This window comes from Kogia breviceps, chromosome 2, assembly GCF_026419965.1.
Source record: "Kogia breviceps isolate mKogBre1 chromosome 2, mKogBre1 haplotype 1, whole genome shotgun sequence".
Taxonomy (NCBI): Eukaryota; Metazoa; Chordata; class Mammalia; order Artiodactyla; family Physeteridae; genus Kogia; species Kogia breviceps.
In genome coordinates this window covers 17,764,392-17,787,347 of record NC_081311.1, presented here as the reverse complement: position 1 = coordinate 17,787,347, position 22,956 = coordinate 17,764,392, and the positions used below count along the sequence as shown (strand labels likewise).

Below are 22,956 nucleotides of genomic sequence, written 5' to 3'. Positions count from 1 at the left end.
GCAAGAATGAGAAACCAAGATTCTTTGATTCTGTATCCAGTGTTCTTTACAATATATCACTCTGTCTTCTAAATGCGCTTCCTGCCATGGTCCAGTTTTTTAAAAGTCATGTAGGACCCTGGCTACATGAAGAACATCTCTCTGGTCTTCATTTATGGTTGGTTCAGTATTTGTGGAATATTAAGTTGTAGGGAACCTTATAACCAATACTCTAGGAATGTCTGTGAGTTCTCTAGAGCCCAAGAGTTGCATATACTGTGAAAGCAGTAGTCCCAGAAATTATGCGATAGGTCACAGTAGCATATGTTATATATTAACAAAGAATTTTTTTTAATAAAAGAAAAAAGACCTTAAGTTCCTCAAAGTTATTTTTTAATTTTATTCTTGTGTATGGAACTTCTGCCTCTCTCTCAGCTCTCTGTTTCCTCCTTTGGACAATGAAATGGTTAGACTAGACCAGTAGTTCTTTTTTTTTTTTCTTTTTTTTTTTTTTGCGGTATGCGGGCCTCTCACTGTTGTGGCCTCTCCCGTTGCGGGGCACAGGCTCCGGACGCGCAGGCCCAGCGGCCATGGCTCACGGGCTTAGCTGCTCCGCGGTATGTGGGATCTTCCGGGACCGGGGCACGAATCCGTGTCTCCTGCATCGGCAGGTGGATTCTCAACCACTGCGCCACCAGGGAAGCCCTAGACCAGTGGTTCTTAAAGTAGACTGGTAGATCAGTAAGTGGGAATCACCTGGAGGGTTCATTGCTGGGCCCACCTGAGAGTTTCTGATTCAGAAGGCCTAGCAAGGGGCCTGGGGATTTGCATTTCTAAAGAATTCCAGGTTGGGACTTCCCCCGTGGGAGAGTGGTTAAGAATCTGCCTGCCGATGCAGGGGACACGGGTTTGAGCCCTGGTCTGGGAAGATCCCATATGCCGCGGAGCAACTAAGCCCATGCACCACAACTACTGAGCCCGTGTGCCACAATTACTGAAGCCCGCACAACCTAGAGCCCTTGCTCTGCAACAAGAGAAGCCACCACAATGAGAAGCCCGCGCACCGCAACAAAGAATAGCCCCTGCTCGCTGCAACTAGAGAAAGCCCGTGTGCAGCAACGGAGACCCAATGCAGCCAAAAATAAATAAATTAATTTTTTTTTTTTTTTAAAAAGAGGGCTTCCCTGGTGGCGCAGTGGTTGAGAATCCGCCTGCCGATGCAGGGGACACGGGTTCGTGCCCCAGTCCGGGAAGATCCCACATGCCGCGGAGCGGCTGGGCCCGTGAGCCATGGCCACTGAGCCTGCGCGTCCGGAGCCTGTGCCCCGCAACGGGAGAGGCCACAACAGTGAGAGGCCCGCGTACCACAAAAAAAAAAAGAATTCCAGGTTGACGCTGAAGCATCATCCTGGGACCACAGTTTGAGAGCCACTGGAGGAGATGATTCATAAAGTCTCTTCCAGCTCTAAAATTTATGTGATTCAACTTGTCAATTTCCTGGACTTCTTGGAAGATAGCTGTATCTTCCACCTTGAAGATATATGCCTTGAATCTCTGCTTTATTTAATTGTGTTTGTTGCCCTTTCTAGTCATAGTGCAAGTTCTTTTCCCCCCTTAGAAATTATCCCCCCCCCCCATACTTTGTGTACTGCCAAACAGAATGTTTGTTTAACTAATGTTAGTGCAGTGCATTTCCAGAGCTGCCCTTTGGGGAAATTTAAATGAAATTTTAAAGTATCATTAAGAATGCAAATAATAAATTCTTTGATTAGCTGTAGGCATCTTTACATTGGGATGACTAAAAAAAGGTTCTGGTTAATTAGAAGTAATTTGTCAGAAACCTGAATCCTCTCTTTTTCTCTCTCAGATTAAAACTCAGTTCCCAGCTGGATGCTTATAAGTGCAGGAAATGTAATTGTCAGATGATTAATTGCAAAAGATAGATAATTAGAGTTCATATGATGTGTCAAATATGGGTAACCAAGAGGTTGACTACAGGTTGAAAGAGAACAGCTGAAATCTAGATTGTGTGTTGTGGCTATCAATGGGTGATTTACCTTTACCACCAGAGCATAAAGAAAGGGTTAGGTAGAAAAAGCAGTTGCCTAAACCTTGCCTTTTATTTTTTATCCCATTTTGGGCAAGTTCTTCATAATAAAAATTACTAGAAAAGAGTTCCCATTACCTGAAATCAGGCTTAGAACATTAAGCTGTTGCTGAATTACTTTTTCCTTATGTCAAATAAAGGATTTGGGATTTGTAGCTGTATTTCGGTACCATATGTCTTTTTTTTTTTTTTTTTTTTTTTTTTGCGGTACGCGTGCCTCTCACTGTTGGCGGCCTCTCCCGTTGTGGAGCACAGGCTCCGGACGCGCAGGCTCAGCGGCCATGGCTCACGGGCCCAGCCGCTCCACGGCACGTGGGATACTCCTGGACCGGGGCACGAACCCGTGTCCCCTGCATCGGCAGGCAGTGGACTCTCAACCACTGCGCCACCAGGGAAGCCCCCATATGTATTTTTAAACTCCATTAAACCTATCTTAAATATTTCTTTCCCTAGTTGTAATGGCTGGCTTTTACTTCCTAAAAATAATGAGCAAATCTTAGCTCCTTTGAAATTAGTATCTCTTGTTCCTGGAAGTTAAATGTTTTCACTGTAAGCATTGGATTCCAAATGGAATAGTTTTGCCTTCAAAAAAGAAAATGTACTTATGATATTTCTTTAAAAATCATCCATCAAAAAAATTAGAGTCGGAAATAAAAAATCCTACAGCCTGTCAGTAATTAAATTAGCCATCTCTATTCTGGCTCACCTGTTGGTTTATTTAAAATCATAATGAAATGAATAGAAACTAGATTTTTCTCCTGCATTTGTAAATGGGACTTTCTCCATCTTCTAAACTTTGTATTTTTACTGAAGAGTTTTTCAGCTCTCAGAAATACTGCTTTACAAATTCAGCTAATGACCCAAACCCAGCTTGTTTGTTGTGTAGGAGTTGTATTAAAATAACTCACTGTATGAGTATTGTCATTAATGATATGCTCATTTTGATAATGGGGCTGCAGATTCTTAGTCCGTAGTCCTTGGGGAGATGCTACAATTTTTTTTTAACCAAGTATTGTTCTGGCTCCTTTCCTTGATTGGCCCAGAAATAGCAATCAGCTGGGGAGCAGGATGACATGCCTCTTAGCGATCCCTTTGATCTTTGAGATGAGTATCAACATTGTATGCTTCCTAATGGAAGTGTAATTTAATGAAATCTATTGGGTAAACATACTTCAGATGTTCAAAGGAGGTGACAAAATTTTTGCTGGCAGCCAGGACCTGGCGGCTTTCCAGCTTGCCTCTAGCTGCTATGCATATAGCATTGAGAAAGGCACTTAAAATAGGAACACAAAGTATTACTTTCATTGTGTTTCAACCCCCCTGCCTGCCCTCCCCTACCAATTTCTTTCCCTTAGGTTTATTTTGGTGGTATTTCTGAGTACCCTTTGACATTTAACCTTTCCTATGTAAAGGGGAATGTGAGATTTGATCTTTTTATATTTTTCTTGTTTTATTTTATGACACAAAGAGTACATTGGGTGTATGGCACCAAAGTCAGGAGAAGTTGTAGCCATGAGACTTACATAGAACATCCTAGAGGGAAAAAGGCACTCTATAAAAAGTACATATTTTCAGTATTGGTGGATTAAATTAAACATCTATTTTGGGGAGGAGATGATAGAGCGCTTTTGTTTTAACAATCCTTGAGGAAGTGTGATGGAAATAGACATAGACATCAGGAGTCAGGGACCTGACTAATCTCAGCAATGTAACTTTCTAGTTGTGTCCTTTAGGGCCAGTGGCTTTCTCTGGGCTTCAGTTTCCTTAGCTGTAAAATGAATAGATTGAATTAGATAATTCCAAAGGTCATTTTCAGCTCCAAGATTTTATGATTCTTTTTAAAACTGAATATCACCTGTCCAATAAAAATATTATGGCAGCCACACATGTAAATTTCCTAGTAACCACATTTTTTAAAAAAAAACCAGGAAGAGTCAAAATTAATTTTAGTAATATATTCTATTTAACCCAATAGATCCAAGCAAACTATTATCATTTCAGTATGTAATAAGTTTTAAAAATTATTGAGATATTTTACATTCTTTTTTTCTTTCTAAGTCTTCAAAAGCCAGTGCATATTTTACACAGTGTATTTCAGTTCTGACTATCCATATTTCAAGTGCTCAATAATCACATATGGCTGGTGGCTACCGATTTGGACAGCAGCTCTAGATGCTACAATCCAACTATTCTAAACCACATTCCCAGGAGACAGTTGGGCATGAAAATAAAGGTTCTGAGGCCTCCTCTAAACCAGTGGTTCTCAACTTGGGCTGTACCACCCAGGGAGCTTTAGGAAATACTGCTTCCTGGATACCCTTGGTCTAGGTGGAGCCAGGGCACAGGGATTTTTAAAGCTTCCCAGGTGATTGCAATGTTCAGTCCAGGTTGAGAACTGCTGCACTAGCCATAATGTCCCTAAATGCAGCTGTGTTGTATTCCATAGACTCCCCACCATCAAGGAAGCCTCTATAACCTCCAACCCCACTGTCTACACCCCACTTTCTAGGTAATAAGGAGTATATAGGATCTTTAGATCAGATCCAAAATGTTGACACTCAGTATACCATAAATTAAGGGACTGATAGATTTTGTTTCTTCTATTAAAAATAGGGATGTGTGGGGCTTCCCTGGTGGCGCAGTGGTTGAGCGTCTGCCTGCCAATGCAGGGGACATGGGTTCGTGCCCCGGTCCGGGAGGATCCCACATGCCGCGGAGCGGCTGGGCCCGTGAGCCATGGCCGCTGAGCCTGCGGGTCCAGAACCTGTGCTCTGCAACGGGAGAGGCCACAACATTCAGAGGCCCGCGTACTGCAAAAACAAAAACAAACAAACAAACAAAAAAAATAGGGATGTGATACATAAGAGAGTGTGGACACTGAAGGGTTTTCAGAACAATAACAGCAACAAAAAATCATGTAAGGTATAAGAGGAGCCTTTGACATATAAAAACTCTTAAGTCTTTTATAATCTCGGAAATTCTGTGCAGTATATGAGGCAACTTCCAATCAATTGATACTCCTTTTTTAAATATAGTTTTAGATTTTTTCTTAGATAAAAATATATTTCCTTTATAGTCCAGCTTCCTTTTAAAAGAATAGCTTTATTGGCAATTCCCTGGTGGTCCAGTGGTTAGGACTCCACACTTGCATTGCAGAGGGCCCAGGTTCAATCCCTGGTCGGGGAACTAAGATCCCACAAGCTGAGCTACACAGCCAAAAATAGCTTTACTGAGGTATAGTTTATATACTATAAAATTTTCCACTATAAGTACACAATTCGGGGATTTTTAGGATATTTATACAGTTGTGCAACCACTACCACAATCCAGTTTTATAACACTTCCTAGAAGTTCTCTCTTGCCCATTTGTAGTCAGTCTCATTCCCATTCCCAATCCCATGCCACTGCTGATGTGCTTTCTTTCTATATAGTAGTACCTTTCCTAGAAATTTCGTATAAATGGAATCATTTAATGTATCGAGCTTCTTTCACTTACCATAAGATTTTTGAGGTTCCTCTCTATTGTAGTATGTATCAATAATTTGTTTTTAATCACTGAGTAATATTCCAGTGAATAAATATGTACCACATTTTATTTATCCATTTACCAGTTAATGTACATTTGGATTGATTCTAGTTTTTTACTGTGACTGTGCTGTGAAAATTCACACACATGTCTGTGTGGAAACATGTTTTCATGTCTCTTGGGAAATTACCTAGGAGTGGAATTGCTGGGTCATTTGGTAAATATATGCTTTTCAAGAAACTACCACATTGTTTCTGAAGAGATTGTACCATTTTATATTCCCACCAGCAATATATATGAGGATTCCAATTTTTCCATATTCTTGTAAGCACTTGGCATTGGCCTCTCACTGTTGTGGCCTCTACCGTTGCGGATCACAGGCTCAGGACGCACAGGCTAACTGGCCATGACTCATGGGCCCAGCTGCTCCGTGGCATGTGGGATCTTCCCGGACCAGGGCATGAACCCGTGTCCCCTGCATCGGCAGGCGGATTCTCAACCACTGCGCCACCAGGGAAGCCCTGTCATTCTTTTGATGGTAGCCATCTACTGGGTATATAATGACATCTCATTGTACTTTTAATTTGCATTTCCCTAATGACTATTGATTTCGAGCATCTTTTTATATGCTTACTAGATGTGTATATATCTTTGGGAACTGTCTGTTTAAATCTTTTGCCCATTTTTTCTTAGGTTGTTTGTTTTGCTATGATTGAGTTTTCGTGTATTCTGGATGCAAGTCCTTTATCAGATATGTGGTTTGCAAATATTTTCTCCCGGTGTGTGGCTTGTCTTTTCATTTCCTTAATGACGTCATTTGAAGTACAAAAAGTTTTAAATTTTGATAGTGTTTAATCTATTAATTTTTTAATGGATTGTGCTTTCTGTATTGTATCTCACAAATTTCTGCCCAAAGCAAGGATACAAAGATTTTCTTCTAGAAGTTTTAGAGTTCTAATTGTTATATTTAGGTCTATGATTATTTCAAATTAATTTTTTTTATGGCATAAGGTAAAGTATCTCAGTTATGTATTTCTTTATATATATGGTTATCCAATTGTTCCAGCACTATTTGTTGAAAAACTTGTTTTTTTCCCCCATTGAATTCCCTTGGCTCTTTTGTAGAAAATCAGATGAGCATAGTGTAAGGGTCTTATTTTTGGACTGTCAGTTCTGTTTCAGTGATCTATATGTCTGTGTTTATGCCAGTACCACAGTGTTCTGATTACTGTAGCTTTACAGTAAGTTTTGAAATCAAATAGTGTAAGTTCTCCAACTTTGTTCTTTAAAAAAAAAAAAATTCTAGGTTTTTGGCATTTCCATTTAACTTTAAGAATCAGCTTGTCAATTTCTTTGAAAAAGTCTGCTGAGATTTTGATAGGGATTCATTTAATAGAATCAATGTAGATCTAGATGGGGGAAATTGCCATCTTAACAATATTAAGTCTTCCAATCCATTTATTTGTTTGTTCTTTAATTTCTCTCAGAAATGTTTTAGATTTTTAGTAGATGGTTCTTGTACTTCTTTTGAAATTTATTTCTAAATATTTTATTATTTATGATACTGTTGTGAATGAAGTTTTTTCTTAATTTTAATTTTTGTTTGTTCATTGGTAGTACATGGAAATATACTTGATTTTTGTATATTGATCTTGTATCCTGCAACCTTGCTAAACTCGGTTAATAATTCAAGTAGGGGCTTCCCTGGTGGCGCAGTGGTTGAGAGTCCGCCTGCCGATGCAGGGGACACAGGTTCGTGCCCTGGTCTGGGAAGATCCCACATGCCGCGGAGTGGCTGGGCCCGTGAGCCATGGCCACTGAGCCTGCACGTCCAGAGCCTGTGCTCCGCAACAGGAGAGGCCACAGTGGTGAGAGGCCCATGTGCTGCAATAAATAAATAAATACATAATTCAAGTAGTTTTCATTGTAGATTCTTCTGAATTTTCTACATAAAAGATCATGTCAACTGTGAATAAAGACAGTTTTGCTTCTTTGCAATATGTTTGCCTTTAATTTTAATTATTTATTTATTTGCCTTTTTAGGCTGGCTAAAACCTTCACTACTGTGTTGACTAGAAGTAGTAAGAATGGATTTCCTTGTCTTGGTCCAGTTTTTGAGGGAACATATTAATATTTTTATCATTAGATTGATGTTAGCTGAGATGTTTTATAAATGTCCTTTATCAGGTGGAGGAATTTCCTTTTTTTTTTTTTTTTTTTTTTTTTTTGCGGTACACAGGCCTCTCACTGTTGTGGCCTCTCCCGTTGCGGAGCACAGGCTCCGGACGCGCAGGTTCAGCGGCCATGGCTCACAGGCCTAGCCGCTCCATGGCATGTGGGATCTTCCCAGACTGGGGTACGAACCTGTGTCCCCTGCATCGGCAGGTTGACTCTCAACCACTGTGCCACCAGGGAAGCCCAGAATTTCCCTTTTAATCCTAGTTTGTTTTCAGTCTATATTATAATGAGTGATGGATTTTGTCAAATGCTGTTTCTGTGTCTATTGAGATGATCATGTGGTTTTTGTCCTTTGTTGTATTAATATAATGTATTACATTAATTGATTTTTAGATGTTAAACCAGCCTTGTATTCCTAGCATATATCCCGCTTTGTGATATTATATAATCTTTTGTGTATGTTGCTGGATTTGGTTTACTAATATTGTGTTAAGGATTTTTACATTCATATTTATGAGGAATGTTGGTCTGTTGTTTTCTTATATCTCTGTCTGGATTTGGCATCATGGTAGTACTGGTCTCTACCAGTATAAGTTGGGAACTGTTTCTTCCTCTATTTTCTAAATCTCTTTGTGTAGGTTGTTTATTTCTCCTTTAAATATTTGATAGAATTCATCATGCAATGTAGGACTGGGCTTTTCCTTGTAGAGAGATTTTTTACTAATTTAATTTCTTTACTTGTCATAGGTCTCTTCTAGTTCTATTTCTTTTTGATTTAGTTTTTTAAATTTATATCTTTATAACTATTTGTCCACTTCATCTAAATTCTCTTAATTTGTTGGTATAAGTTCTTCATAATATTTCCTTATAATCCTTTCAATTTCTGTCAGGCCTGTGACAGTGTCTCCTCTTTCATTTTGGAGTTTTGTAATTTTGTTTTCTTAATCAGTCTAGCTAAAAGTTTGTCAATTTTTTGGATCTCTTTTATTTTTATTTTTTGATGTTGGGGGTAGGAGTTTATTAATTAATTTATTTATTTTTGCTGTGTTGGGTGTTTGTTTCTGTGCGAGGGCTTTCTCTAGTTGTGGCAGGTGGGGCCACTCTTCATCCCGGTGTGCGGGCCTCTCACTATCACGGCCTCTCTTGTTGCAGACAACAGGCTCTAGATGCACAGGCTCAGTAGTTGTGGCTCACGGGCCTGGTTGCTCCGCGGCATGTGGGATCTTCCCAGACCAGGGCTCAAACCCGTGTTCCCTGCATTAGCAGGCAGATTCTCAACCACTGCGCCACCAGGGAAGCCCTGGATCTCTTTTAAAAAACAACCTTTGGCTTCTTTGATTTTCTCTATTATTTTACCTGTTTTCCATTTGATTGATTTTCTGCTCTGACCGTAATTATTTCCTTTCTTCTACTTTAGGTATTATTTGCTTTTCTCTTTCCAGCTTCCTTAAGTGGCAGCTTAGATTATTGATTTTAGACCCTTCTTCCTTTTTAAGGTAAATATTTAAAGCTCTAAATTTCCTAACACCAGCTTCTTTTAAAAATTTAAGCCCATGGCCATTTTCTATATTATATTCCAGATTAATTTGAGTAGGCTAAACTAAAATTTGAAAATAGGCTTGGGAAGCTATTAATCAGAGCTTTTTTCCCCTAATACTGAGTTAAATGGTCTTAAGGTCCCAGGAATTTTTCAAGAGATATGAAATGCACAAGATGATGGAAATGTTTCTTTCTGCGTGCAGTGAAGAGGCCCAGTGTTCTGCCACCATGCTTTTGCCTTAAAAATGTTACTATGAAACATCCCAGTGGGGAACTTAAATAGCCAGTTGGATATATCAAATTTGAGTTCAGAGGAGAAACTGAGTTAGATCTATTTTGATATTAGCATATAGATATTTTTAAACCTTTAAAAACAGATGAAAATACTTAGGTAGAGAAGAGAGTGTCAGAAGAGCGTTCTTGACCAAGCTCACAGGAATTATAGCATTTCAGGTTCAAGCAGAGAATGGTTTGAATTGAATTAGGAAAAAAAAAGCTACTGGTGAGGTAGAAGCAAAGCCAGATCATTTCTGCAGAGGAGGCTATTTAAAGAAAGAAGATATTTCAACCAAGTTGATTAAAGTTAAGTTGATAAGAAGTTACATGAAATGAAGACATAAAAAAGTGTCCACTAGATTGTCTGCATGGCACTGTTGACCTTGACTAGAACCTGTACGTTGAGTGGCAAGAACTAAGATTCAGCAAACCCTTTTATGTTTTTCGGTTTTTTGTTTTGTTTTGGTTTGGTTTTTGTTTTTTTTCTGCACCACATGGCTTGCGGGATTTTAGTTCCCTGACCAGGGATCGAACCTGGGCCCCTGGCAGTGGAAGTGCAGACTTCTAACCACTGGACCACCAGGGTATTCGCAGCAAATACCTTTAAAGCGTGGCTTGGTTACTTGCAACCATAGTCGTTGACTAATTTATATATGAAGATCATTAAAATAAAATTATTGCTATATTAAACAAATTCAGTGTTAAGTTCATTTCACTTAAGCAGATACTTATTAACTACCAATTTTAAGTCATTTAAATGGTCATGATGATACAGATTGTGTTCTGATAAAATGGACAGTACAATTTTTGGTCAATGTCATCCTGGCTGTGTTGCTGACAGAGAACTATTTCAGCTAAGAACTTAAGTTTATTCTGAATATTTGGGTAGAGCACTTAAGTGTGATCATGACCACTTACTAGTTTTTTTCAGTAGTTATTTACATCTCTTTTATCTCCAACCATACAGCTGCCAGTTGGACCAAAGTTTAAAACAAATTGCCTTAAAAAAAAAATAATAATAAGCCTGTTGGTTATTCTTTCTTCAGCAAAGGAAGGAGGGGGGTAGTAAAAGAAAGGAAACATTTGAGTAATGTGATTGGATTGATTATATAAAGTGATTTATTTTAGAAGCTTTGCCAGGTTTTAAGTTCTTACTCTGACATTTATTAGTTGTTTGAACTTGGACAAATTACTTATTTAATCTCTCTGCCTCAGTTTTCATATCTGTGATATAGGAATAATAGTGTAGGCCTCAGGGTTATTGTGAAGAGTAAATTAATATATATGTGTACACACACACACACACACAGCTCTTAGAATAATGCCTGATACGTAGTAAGCTCAAAAAATATGTTTACTATTATTTTTAACACAAATTAAGTTGATTTTTAAATAATTTCTGCTCAATTTCAGAGTAAAGAATTATTTAAATTAGGTCAAAATCCCCAAAAGAGATAATTTCTTTGACATGAGACTTTCCTCAGTTGTACACCCACAAGCCACATTTGATTACTCAGTCTAATGAGTGACACCATTTAATTATTGATCTACAGGAGTATAGCAGAATTGTATTTGCCAGCTCTAGAAAATAGATCTAGACGGATATGTAAGTAGCTTAAAGTTTATCTCCAATTTGGAATCTCATACAAACTAGTGCCAGTTTTACATATGGAAAAAGGGGAAAGATAATTGATTACCCTCTCCTAAAATTTATGATTCTTAAAACAAATCATACCATTATTTTCAATCTCTCATTGTTTATATTAAATGATGTGAAATAATGTAATGACACTTCAATAATTTGGAAATTATGATGCAGAATAGTTCCTGTTCTTTCATATGTCCTTCCCCCACTGGATTATGCACTGTATATAAATGCTTTCTGTCCAAGGATTCAGGGTAAACTTGGGTTCTTAGCTGAAACCCAGCACAACCAGCTTTATACTGACCAGAGAATTGCTCCTTCTATTTTATTAGACCATAATTTGCCTTTTCCTCAGGAGGCTAAGTTTTTCCTAAAGAGCGTTCTAATTCTGAAGTGCTAGTATTGTATGATTTTTAAAATGTTAATGATGTATCTTCTATCCTGCAAGACCTTTAATTTTGCTTGAAAATGGATTCTTTCCCTTGTATTTGATTTACCTACAGTTTCCAAGCACACGGTAAACTAACCTCCCCACTACCAACAACAAATGAACGCAATACGTTTGAAAATCTTCGTTTTAGAAAAACATTATGATATATGCTGTGACTATTTAGGGGAACAAAATGATAGTAATTTACAAATATATTTAAACTAGACAGAAAAGAATAAATAAAACTTGTGAGATATAGTCACCCCATTGGCTATTTTTGAGTCATTCATATGGTGCTCAAGTTAAATAAAGATTGAGTAGACCTCGGTTTGCAGTTAGAGTTGTTTTTTGTTTTTTGGGGGTTTTTTTTGTGTGTGTGGTACGCGGGCCTCTCACTGTTGCGGCCTCTCCCGTTGCAGAGCACAGGCTCCAGACATGCAGGCTCAGCGGCCATGGCTCACGGGCCCAGCCGCTCCGCGGCATGTGGGATCTTCCCGGACCGGGGCACGAACCCGTGTCCCCTGCATCGGCAGGCGGATTCCCAACCACTGCGCCACCAGGGAAGCCCTGCAGTTAGAGTTTTAACCATTTTTTTCCTCATGTGACTTCCAAGGGTTATCTTATCATATATTCAGATGAACAATTTTCTTAGAATTGCTGTTGCTTCAAATGGTAGGTGTTTTATTCAGGTGACCTGTCACTTTAATACATGTCTTTCTTAAGTGTGTCTACCTGAATTATTCTGTTTTCATCACAGGGACTAAAATGTTATCCAGTAGAGTTTTGTCCAAAGAGAATGGGGTGAAGGTGGTGGTGCAATCATTTATCTGCTAGATGTCAGCAAAGGTTTCAAGTAAATGAAGAAAAAGCCAGGCTTTGGGAAAAGTGGCTTTATCTTGTCTTTATACTGTACAAATATTCCAACATTTAGCTAAATGGGGATATTGCATTTAAAAAATATGTATAAGGAAGAATTCAGGTGTTTAACTTTTTTATGTGGTATTGGTCCCATCTGTGTTAGATATCATACCTCTGAAACTTTTTTATAAAGTCACACATGACTTTTGTTTCTGAGGGCCCTTTCCAGTGTTTATCTTACTTGTCTCCTATGTAGTACTTGATTCACTCCCATGTTCTTGAAACTAGCTTCCTTGACACCATACTCCCTTGGTCTCTTCCTGGCTCTTTGATCCGTCTCTTTCAGTAGATTCTTTTTCTGTCCTCCCTTTAATTTCGGTGTTTTCAGGTCATTGTTGTTTTCACTTGTCATCCCTATATTCTTTCTGGTTAACTTTATGTACGCCCACAGCTTCCACTGCTGCCTATATACCAGTGACTTCAAAATCATGTCTCTAGCCCAGACTTTTACATCACACACTGTACCCTTTCTTCAGTTGTCCATTGCACATGTCCCAGCCCTATGGATATTCAAATACAATGTTCCAACCTGAATTCATTAAACTTACTATCTTTTATCCAAACCCAGTTCCTCTTCCTGCATTCATTATGCCGGTTGATGCATATGTTGGTTTTGCTGGTTAAGGTACCATCTACTCAGTTACCCACATGAGAAACCTGAGAGACATTTCAGACTTGTTTCTTTGCCTTAACGCCCACATCTAATTGTCACTGAGTCCCATGGATTCTGCCTCCATAATATCTCTCCCCTCCTCCTCACACAGTCTATTAATTGAGGACCACGTGATTTCTCTCTTGACCTTTAAGAACAAGCCCAAGATTTCTACCTTCAGGCTAGTCCTCCTCCCATCTGTTTTCTACCTGGAGTCTAGAGGGAACTTCCTAAAAACATGTAAATCTGATTAGATCAAACTTTTATTTTTGAGACTTTCTGGTACCTATAGGAAGTCAAATGTTTGTCTGCCAATCAAATCCAGCTAAAAGATATCGTGTCGTGTTCAGAGTCTTTGATGTATTGAATTTGGTTGCCAACATTAAAGTAGATAAAATAATAATAATATAATAATATCTACTTTAAGTATCATTATTTAGATTTGTTATCTTTTTTGGTCTGAACATGAGATGGTCAGTAAAACTTTGTGACTTTATTAATAGAATTTCTTCCAAAAACTAGTAGCAATACTTATTTTATGTCATCATAACATATTCAGTTTAATAACTAATTCAAATAATTCTGGTCTTTTATGGTAAACTATTTAAATAACTTCAGATTTTTTGTATTCTCTTTTAAGACAAATTCTAGGTTAAGGCATTTATGACAAAATAAAACAAAAACAAAGAAAAAGTGAAAGTAATAAATGAGATATCACTCTCAATATTCTTTTCTCTCCTGATCAATATTTTGACATATTAATATTTTAAAAGTACTATATTAATAGTTGCATTTTTCAAGAACTCTGTGATTTAGTTACTAATTGGAAATAAAAGCTTTTCTTTTTTTGGCTAGCTATCATTTATTTCCCCAGAAATCGAAAATTTGGCATCAAAGTTTACTTATAAATTGAATAGTAAGATTGTTCTTGTTGGTTGGGAATTATGAGCATCTTATTTTCTAAAATAACGCCTTAAATAAAATTGTAGGTATTTTTTTTAACATCTTTATTGGAGTATAACTGTTTTACAATAGTGTGTTAGTTTCTCCTTTACAACAAAGTGAATCGGTTCTACATATACATATGTTCCCATATCTCTTCCCTCTTGCATCACCTTCCCTCCCACCCGCCCTATCCCACCCCTCTAGGTGATCACAAAGCACAGAGGTGATCTCCCTGTGCTATGCGGCAGCTTCCCACTAGCTATCTAATTTACATTTGGTAGTGTATATATGTCCCTGCCACTCTCTCACTTCGTCACATCTTACCCTTCCCCCGCCCCATATCCTCAAGTCCATGCTCTAGTAGGTCTGTGTTTTATTCCCATCCTATCACTAATCTCTTCATGACATTTTTTTTCTTAGAGTCCATATATATGTGTTAGCATACGGTATTTGTTTTTCTCCTTCTGACTTACTTCACTCTGTATGACAGACTCCAGGTCCATCCACCTCACTACAAATAACTCAGTTTCGTTTCTTGTTATGGCTGAGTAATATTCCATTGTATATATGTGCCACATCTTCTTTATCCATTCATCTGTTGATGGACACTTAGGTTGCTTCGATGTCCTGGCTATTGTAAATAGAACTGCAATGAACATTTTGATACCTGACTCTTTTAAATTTTCTTTCTTTATTTATTTATTTTTGGCTGTGTTGGGTTTTCATTTCTGTGCAAGGGTTTTCTCTACTTGCGGCGAGCAGGGACCACTCTTCATCGCGGTGCGCGGGCCTCTCACTATCGCGACCTCTCTTGTTGCGGAGCACAAGCTCCAGACATGCAGGCTCAGTAGTGTGGCTGACAGGCCTAGGTGCTCCGCGGCATGTGGGACCTTCCCAGACCAGGTCTCAAACCCATGTCCTCTGCATTGGCAGGCAGATTCTCAACCACTGTGCCACCAGGGAAGCCCCTGACTCTTTTTAAATTATGGTTTGTTCTCAGAGTATGTGCCTAGTAGTGGGATTGCTGGGTCATATGGTAGTTCTATTTGTAGTTTTTTAAGGAACCTCCATACTGTTCTCCATAGTGGCTGTATCAATTTATATTCCCACCAACAGTGCAAGAGTGTTCCCTTTCCTCCACATCCTCTCCAGCATTTATCGTTTCTAGATTTCTTGATGATGGCCATTCTGACTGGTGTGTGATGATATCTCATTGTAGTTTTGATTTGCATTTCTCTGATGATTAATGATGTTGAGCATTCCTTCATGTGTTTGTTGGCAATCTGTATATCTTCTTTGGAGAAATGTCTATTTAGGTCTTCTGCCCATTTTCAGATTGGGTTGTTTGTATTTTTGGTACTGATCTGCATGAGTTGCTTGTAAATTTTGGAGATTAATCCTTTGTCAGTTGCTTCATTTGCAACTATTTTCTCCCATTCTGAGGGTTGTCTTTTGGTCTTGTTTACGGTGTCCTTTGCTGTGCAAATGCTTTTAAGTTTCATTAGGTCCCATTTGATTATTTTTGTTTTTATTTCCATTTCTCTAGGAGGTGGGTCAAAAAGGATCTTGCTGTGATTTATGTCATAATGTGTTCTGCCTATGTTTTCCTCTAAGACTTTGATAGTGTCTGGCCTTACATTTAGGTCTTTAATCCATTTTGAGTTTATTTTTGTGTATGGTCTTAGAGAGTGTTCTAATTTCATACTTTTACATGTACCTATCCAGTTTTCCCAGCACCACTTATTGAAGAGGTTGTCTTTTTTCCACTGTATATTCTTGCCTCGTTTATCAAAGATAAGGTGACCATATGTGTGTGGGTTTATCTCTGGGCTTTCTATCATGTTCCATTGATCTGTATTTCTGGTTTTGTGCCAGTACCATATTCTCTTGATTACTGTAGCTTTGTAGTATAGTCTGAAGTCAGGGAGCCTGATTCCTCCAGCTCCATTTTTTGTTCTCAAGATTGCTTTGCCTATTCAACGTCTTTTGTGTTTCCATACAAATTGTGAAATTTTTTGTTCTAGCTCTGTAAAAAATGCCAGTGGTAGTTTGATAGGGATTGCATTGAATCTGTAGATTGCTTTGGGTAGTAGAGTCATTTTCACAATGTTGATTCTTCCAATCCAAGAACATGGTATATCTCTCCATCTATTTGTGTCATCTTTAATTTCTTTCATCAGTGTCTTATAATTTTCTGCATAGTAGGTCTTTTGTCTCCTTAGGTAGGTTTATTCCTAGATATTTTATTCTTTTTGTTGCAATGGTAAATGGGAGTGTTTTCTTAATTTCACTCTCAGATTTTTCATCATTAGTGTATAAGAATGCCAGAGATTTCTGTGCATTAATTTTGTATCCTGCTACTTTACCAAATTCATTGATTAGGTCTAGTAGTTTTCTGGTAGCATCTTTAGGATTCTCTATGTATAGTATCATGTCATCTGCAAACACTGACAGCTTTACTTCTTCTTTTCCAATTTGGATTTCTTTTATTTCTTTTTCTTCTCTGATTGCTATGGCTAGAACATACAAAACTGTGTTGAATAAGAGTGGTGAGAGTGGGCAACCTTGTCTTGTTCCTGATCTTAGTGGATATGGTTTCAGTTTTTCACCATTGAGGACGATGTTGGCTGTGTGTTTGTCATCTATGGCCTTCATTATGTTGACGAAAGTTCCTTCTATGCCTACCTTCTGCAGGGTTTTTATCATAAATGGGTGCTGAACTTTGTCAAAAGCTTTCTCTGCATCTATTGAGATGATCATATGGTTTTTCTCCTTCAGTTTGTCTATATGATGTATCACGTTGATATATTTGTGTATATTGAAGAATACTTGCATTCCTGGAGTAAACCCCAGTTGCTCATGGTGTATGATCCTTTTAATGTGCTGTTGGATTCTATTTGCTAGTATTTTGTTGAGGATTTTTGCATCTGTGTTCATCAGTGATATTGGCCTGTAGTATTCTTTCTTTGTGACATGTTTGTCTGATCCAGCCTCATCCACTAGAACACAGGCGCTAGTCCCCTTAACCAGGAAACCTACTCAACCCACTGAACCAACCTTAGCCACTGGGGACAGACACCAAAAACAACGGGAACTATGAACCAGCAGCCTGCCAATAGGAGACCCCAAACACAATAAGATTAGCAAAATGAAAAGACAGAAAAACACACAGCAGATGAAGCAGCAAGATAAAAACCCACCAGACCTAACAAATGAAGAGGAAATAGGCAGTCTACCTGAGAAAGAATTCAGAATAATGATAGTAAAGATGATCCAAAATCTTGGAAATAGAATAGACAAAATGCAAGAAACATTTAACAAGGACCTAGAAGAACTAAAGAGGAAGCAAGCAACTTGAACAACACAGTAAATGAAATTAAAAATACTCTAGATGGGATCAATAGCAGAATAACTGAGGTAGAAAAAGAGATAAGTGACCTGGAAGATAAAATAGTGGAAATAACTACTGCAGAGCAGAATAAAGGAAAAAGAATGAAAAGAACTGAGGACACTCTCAGAGACCTCTGGGACACCATTTAATGCACCAACATTTGAATTATAGGCGTCCCAGAAGAAGAAGAGATAAAGAAAGGGACTGAGAAAATATTTGAAGAGATTATAGTTGAAAACTTCCCTAATATGGGAAAGGAAATAGTTAATCAAGTCCAGGAAGCACAGAGAGTCCCATACAGGATAAATCCAAGGAGAAACACGCCAAGACACATATTAATCAAACTATCAAAAATTAAATACAAAGAAAACATTAAAAGCAGCAAGGGGAAAAACAACAAATAACACACAAAGGAATCCCCATAAGGTTAACAGCTGATCTTTCAACAGAAACTCTGCAAGCCAGAAGGGAATGGCAGGACATATTTAAAGTGATGAAGGAGAAAAACCTACAACCAAGATTACTCTATCCAGCAAGGATCTCATTCAGATTTGATGGAGAAATTAAAACCTTTACAGACAAGCAAAAGCTGAGAGAGTTCAGCACCACCAAACCAGCTTTACGACAAATGCTAAAGGAACTTCTCTAGGCAAGAAACACAAGAGAAGGAAAAGACCTACAAGAACAAACTCGAAACAATTAAGTAAATGGTAATAGGGACATACATATCGATAATTACCTTAAATATAAATGGATTAAATGCTCCCAGAAAAAGACACAGACTGGCTGAATGGATACAAAAACAAGACGCATATATATATGCTGTCTACAAGAGACCCACTTTAGACCTAGGGACACATACAGACTGAAAGTGAGGGGTTGGAAAAAGGTATTCCATGCAAATGGAAATCAGAAGAAAGCTGGAGTAGCAATTCCCATATCAGATAAAATAGACTTCAAAATAAAGACTATTACAAGAGACAAAGAAGGACACTACATAATGACCAAGGGATCAATCCATGAAAAAGATATAACAATTGTAAATATTTATGCACCCAACATATGAGCACCTCAATACATAAGGCAAATACTAACAGCCATAAAAGGGGAAATCGACAGTAACATCATAGTAAGGGACTTTAACACCCCACTTTCACCAATGGACAGATCATCCAAAATGAAAATAAATAAGGAAACACAAGCTTTAAATGATACATTAAACAAGATGGACTTAATTGATATTTATAGGACATTCCACCCAAAAACAACAGAATACACATTTTTCTCAAGTGCTCATGGAACATTCTCCAGGATAGATCATATCTTGGGTCACAAATCTAGCGTTGGTAAATTTAAGAAAATTGAAATCATATCAAGTATCTTTTCCAACCACAATGCTATGAGATTAGATATCAATTATAGGAAAAGATCTGTAAAAAATACAAACACATGGAGGCTAAACAATACACTACTTAATAACCAAGTGATCACTGAAGAAATCAAAGAGGAAATCAAAAAATACCTAGAAACAAATGACAATGGAGACACGACGACCCAAAACCTATGGGATGCAGCAAAAGCAGTTCTAAGAGGGAAGTTTATAGCAATACAATCCTACCTTAAGAAACAGGAAACATCTCGAATAAACCACCTAACCTTGCACCTAAAGCAATTAGAGAAAGAAGAACAAAAAAAACTCCAAATTTAGCAGAAGGAAAGGAATCATAAAGATCTGATCAGAAATAAATGAAAAAGAAATGAAGGAAACGGTAGCAAAGATCAATAAAACTAAAAGCTGGTTCTTTGAGAAGATAAAATTGATAAACCATTAGTCAGACTCATCAAATAAAAAAGGGAGAAGACTCAAGTCAATAGAATTAGAAATGAAAAAGGAGAAGTAACAATTGACACTGCAGAAATAAAAAAGATTATCAGAGATTACTACAATCAACTCTATGCCAATAAAATGGACAATCTGGAAGAAATGGACAAATTCTTAGAAATGCACAACCTACCAAGACTGAACCAGGAAAAAATAGAAAATATGAACAGACCAATCACAAGCACTGAAATTGAAACTGTGATTAAAAATCTTCCAACAAACAAAAACCCAGGACCAGATGGCTTCACAGGCGAATTCTCTCAAATATTTAGAGAAGAGCTAACACTTATCCTTCTCAAACTCTTCCAAAAGATAGCAGAGGGAGGAACACCCCAAAACTCATTCTATGTAGGTATTTCTTAAAAGGGATAATGCAGTAGTTTAAAGCAGTGTTGAGGTACTTCCGTGGTGGTCCAGTGGTTAAGACTCCATGATTACAATGCAGGGGGTGAACTAAGATCCCACGTGTCACGTGGCCAAAAAGAAAGGGGAGGGGGGGAGTAGTAATGAGCAGTTTGTATGGGGGAAACTTTAAGGTAGGTATTACTTCAGGTTTTGTAATATTATGTGCTCCAATTTCTACTATATCTTTAGTCTTACTTTACAAATAAATATAATGTGATTAGCCAGCCATGAAGTAGCAAAATATATATCAGTCCATGTTTCCTAGAATCCTTACTTTTAAAAAATCTAGTATATTTCTTTTTACTTGTCCTAGATAAATCAAAGATTAGTATTTGCAGTTACATCTGTGACCACCTACTCAACAATCCCTACCAAAAAGAAAGAGAAAGGACATATTAAATCAAATGGAATTGAATGGTTAACCAATGTGATAAATGTGGTATTGTAGAAGGATGCCTGCACATGACTTTTACATGTGATGAATTTCTTATGAATATGACTGCTGACCCACTGTCATCAGGTTACATGTTTTTAATTATTTTTCTAAAAGTGAGACTAAAGGACTAGATTTGTATGTATTTCTCTTCATTTTCTCCCCAGCTCCTGCTTGTGAACAAGAGCATGATCTTGTCTTCATTATCATTGGCTCCAGTCCCTGGAATCAAATGTCCATGGGGCTCCCTGGTGGTGCAGTGGTTGAGAGTCCACCTGCTGATGCAGGGGACACGGGTTCGTGCCTCGGTCCGGGAGGATCCCACATGCCATGGAGCGGCTGGGCCCGTGAGCCATGGCCACTGAGCCTGCGCATCCAGAGCCTGTGCTCCGCAACGGGAGAGGCCACAACAGTGAGAGGGCTGCATACTGCACAAAAAAAAAAAAAAAAAAATTTCCATAGGTTGCTCAGGAATGGAGGGATCTTGACCTTTACAAGGAAGTGTAAACTCTATCCGATATAACTATATGCACTTTTTTTCTTAATGGTAGTTTAGAATTAAACCTACTTCTTTTGTTTCTTTTAACACAACTAACGTTACTTCTTTTTCAGTGTGTATTTTTAGTGTTGGTACCCTGCAAGCAGCTGATTTCCATATTTTTGTATGTTGGTTCCTTAGGAACAAACAAAACAAAGAGTTTCTATGGAAGTTTGGAGTATGCCTTTAATTTAAATTTCCTTGACTTTCTCTCATTCCTGAAAGAAAGCAAAGACATTTTTGTGTTGCTTATTGTTTTTCCTAAGAAGGTAGAGGATTCCCATTTGATAAGGTGCTTATTTTGTAATGAACAAAATCTAAAATTAAGATTTTGATATTGAGCAAATGTTTTCTTTAAATAAATTTCCCAATTTTTTTTCCACTAACAGATGGTGGCTCTAGGAGAGATTTTAAGAGGACAGCCCTTGTATCAATGTTTAACTCTTACTGGGTGTGTGATAGAAATCATCTTTTATCACTTAATTGCTTGGTTTTGAAAGTTTTACTGCTTGTTGTTATCCACGTGAAGTAGTGTGTTTATATTGTTATTGGGGTTTTCAGTTACCATTTCTTATTTCACCCATGCATATAAGTCTGACATCATAGATATACAGAAATTGTGAATGAAAAAGATTCGTTGGATTACTTATTCCTTCTTAGAGGGGCCAAAGTGTGATCACTCCCTGTGGTATGCTGTTCAGCATTCTAAGACACTTGACTCAGTGAGTCAAACATGAGGATTACTTCTTTTTCTCCCTTGGGAAACAGCGCTATGGTCCAAGATATCTCACTCTTTTGGAATATTTCTTAATCTCATAGGCAAGTGCTGAAAAGTCCTAAAAATATGACTAGAGTTTCTTCTTACATTATTGGAAACCTTTTACCCAGCAGATGCGGAGATTGTGGTTCTGAATGAGGAGGATAATGATAGTTATGATGATTACAGAGATGTGCAGGGAAAATTCTCCCTTCCACCTCTGTTGTCCATCTCACTTCCCCATTCCACCCTCCCCTGCAATCACCAACCTAGGTAACTTCTGTTATTAATTCCTTGTGTATCTTTCTAGCTTTTATGTATGTATATACGAGCAAATACAACTGTACATTCTTCTCCCTTCCCCCTTTAAATAACAGCAAGAAAATGGTGAGCCATACAAAAGACAGCAAAAATGACATAGACTATACTACACCTTGCTTCTTCACTTTCTGTATTTTAACTTTGCTGCCTTATTAATGTACTTATTGTTTGCAATTTTAGTTTATTCTCTTGGATTTTTGAGATATACAGTTATATCATCTGTAAGTAGTTGTGCAAAACGTTAAATAATAGTATTGTTAGTGGTCACTGTTTCCTTTTTTTTTTTTTTTTTTTTTTTTTGCAGTACGTGGGCCTCTCACTGTTGTGGCCTCTCCCGCGTTGTGGAGCACAGGCTCTGGACGCGCAGGGTCAGTGGCCGTGGCTCATGGGCCTAGCCGCTCCACAGCATGTGGGATCTTCCCGGACTGGAGCACGAACCCGTGTCCCCTGCATCAGCGGGCGGACTCTCAACCACTGCGCCACCAGGGAAGCCCCATTTCCATTTTTATAGTCTCTCTTTCTTCACTGAAATTCCCCATCTCTTCATGTGTATTGTCCATTTTATCCACCATATCCTTTAGCATTTTTATGATAGTTATTGTAAGGTCCCTGAATGATAATCCCAGTATATGGATCATCTTTGAGTATGTTTCACTGACCATGGGTCATATTTTCTTGATTCTTCATGTGTCTTGTAATTTTTGTTTCTGTGATGGATATTTTGTATAAAGGAGAGTCAAGTAAGTAAAATTTTATCCAAACATTCCCCCCCTTAGCCCCACACCAAAACCCTCCCTTTTATTTCAGGCTTCTATGGCTAAGTCAACTTGACCTTTAGTTGGGCTGTGTGGTGGCCTTTATTTTTTTATTTTTTTTTTTTTAAGCTTCAGCTTAATTCACATGTTTTGAGGTTGAAGTTAGGAGCTTCCCTGTGAGCAGGGCTTGAGCTCTGAGCACTGGTAATTTTCCAAAGACTTCTTTCTGCTTTTCAGCTGGGCTACTGTCTTTTTGATTTGTGGGAGATCCCTCTCTCA

The 22,956-nt window shown here is 38.0% G+C and overlaps 1 protein-coding gene and 1 non-coding gene across 13 annotated transcripts in view; both read left to right on the top strand.

Moving 5' to 3' along the window:
* The window catches only part of VTI1A (vesicle transport through interaction with t-SNAREs 1A), a 561,291-nt gene that overhangs the window by 35,061 nt on the left and 503,274 nt on the right, over positions 1 to 22,956 (top strand). The gene's annotated exons all lie outside the window — the stretch shown is intronic.
* Positions 5,200 to 5,272, top strand: TRNAA-UGC (transfer RNA alanine (anticodon UGC)). The gene has a single exon. It is a non-coding gene; the product is annotated as a tRNA-Ala (tRNA).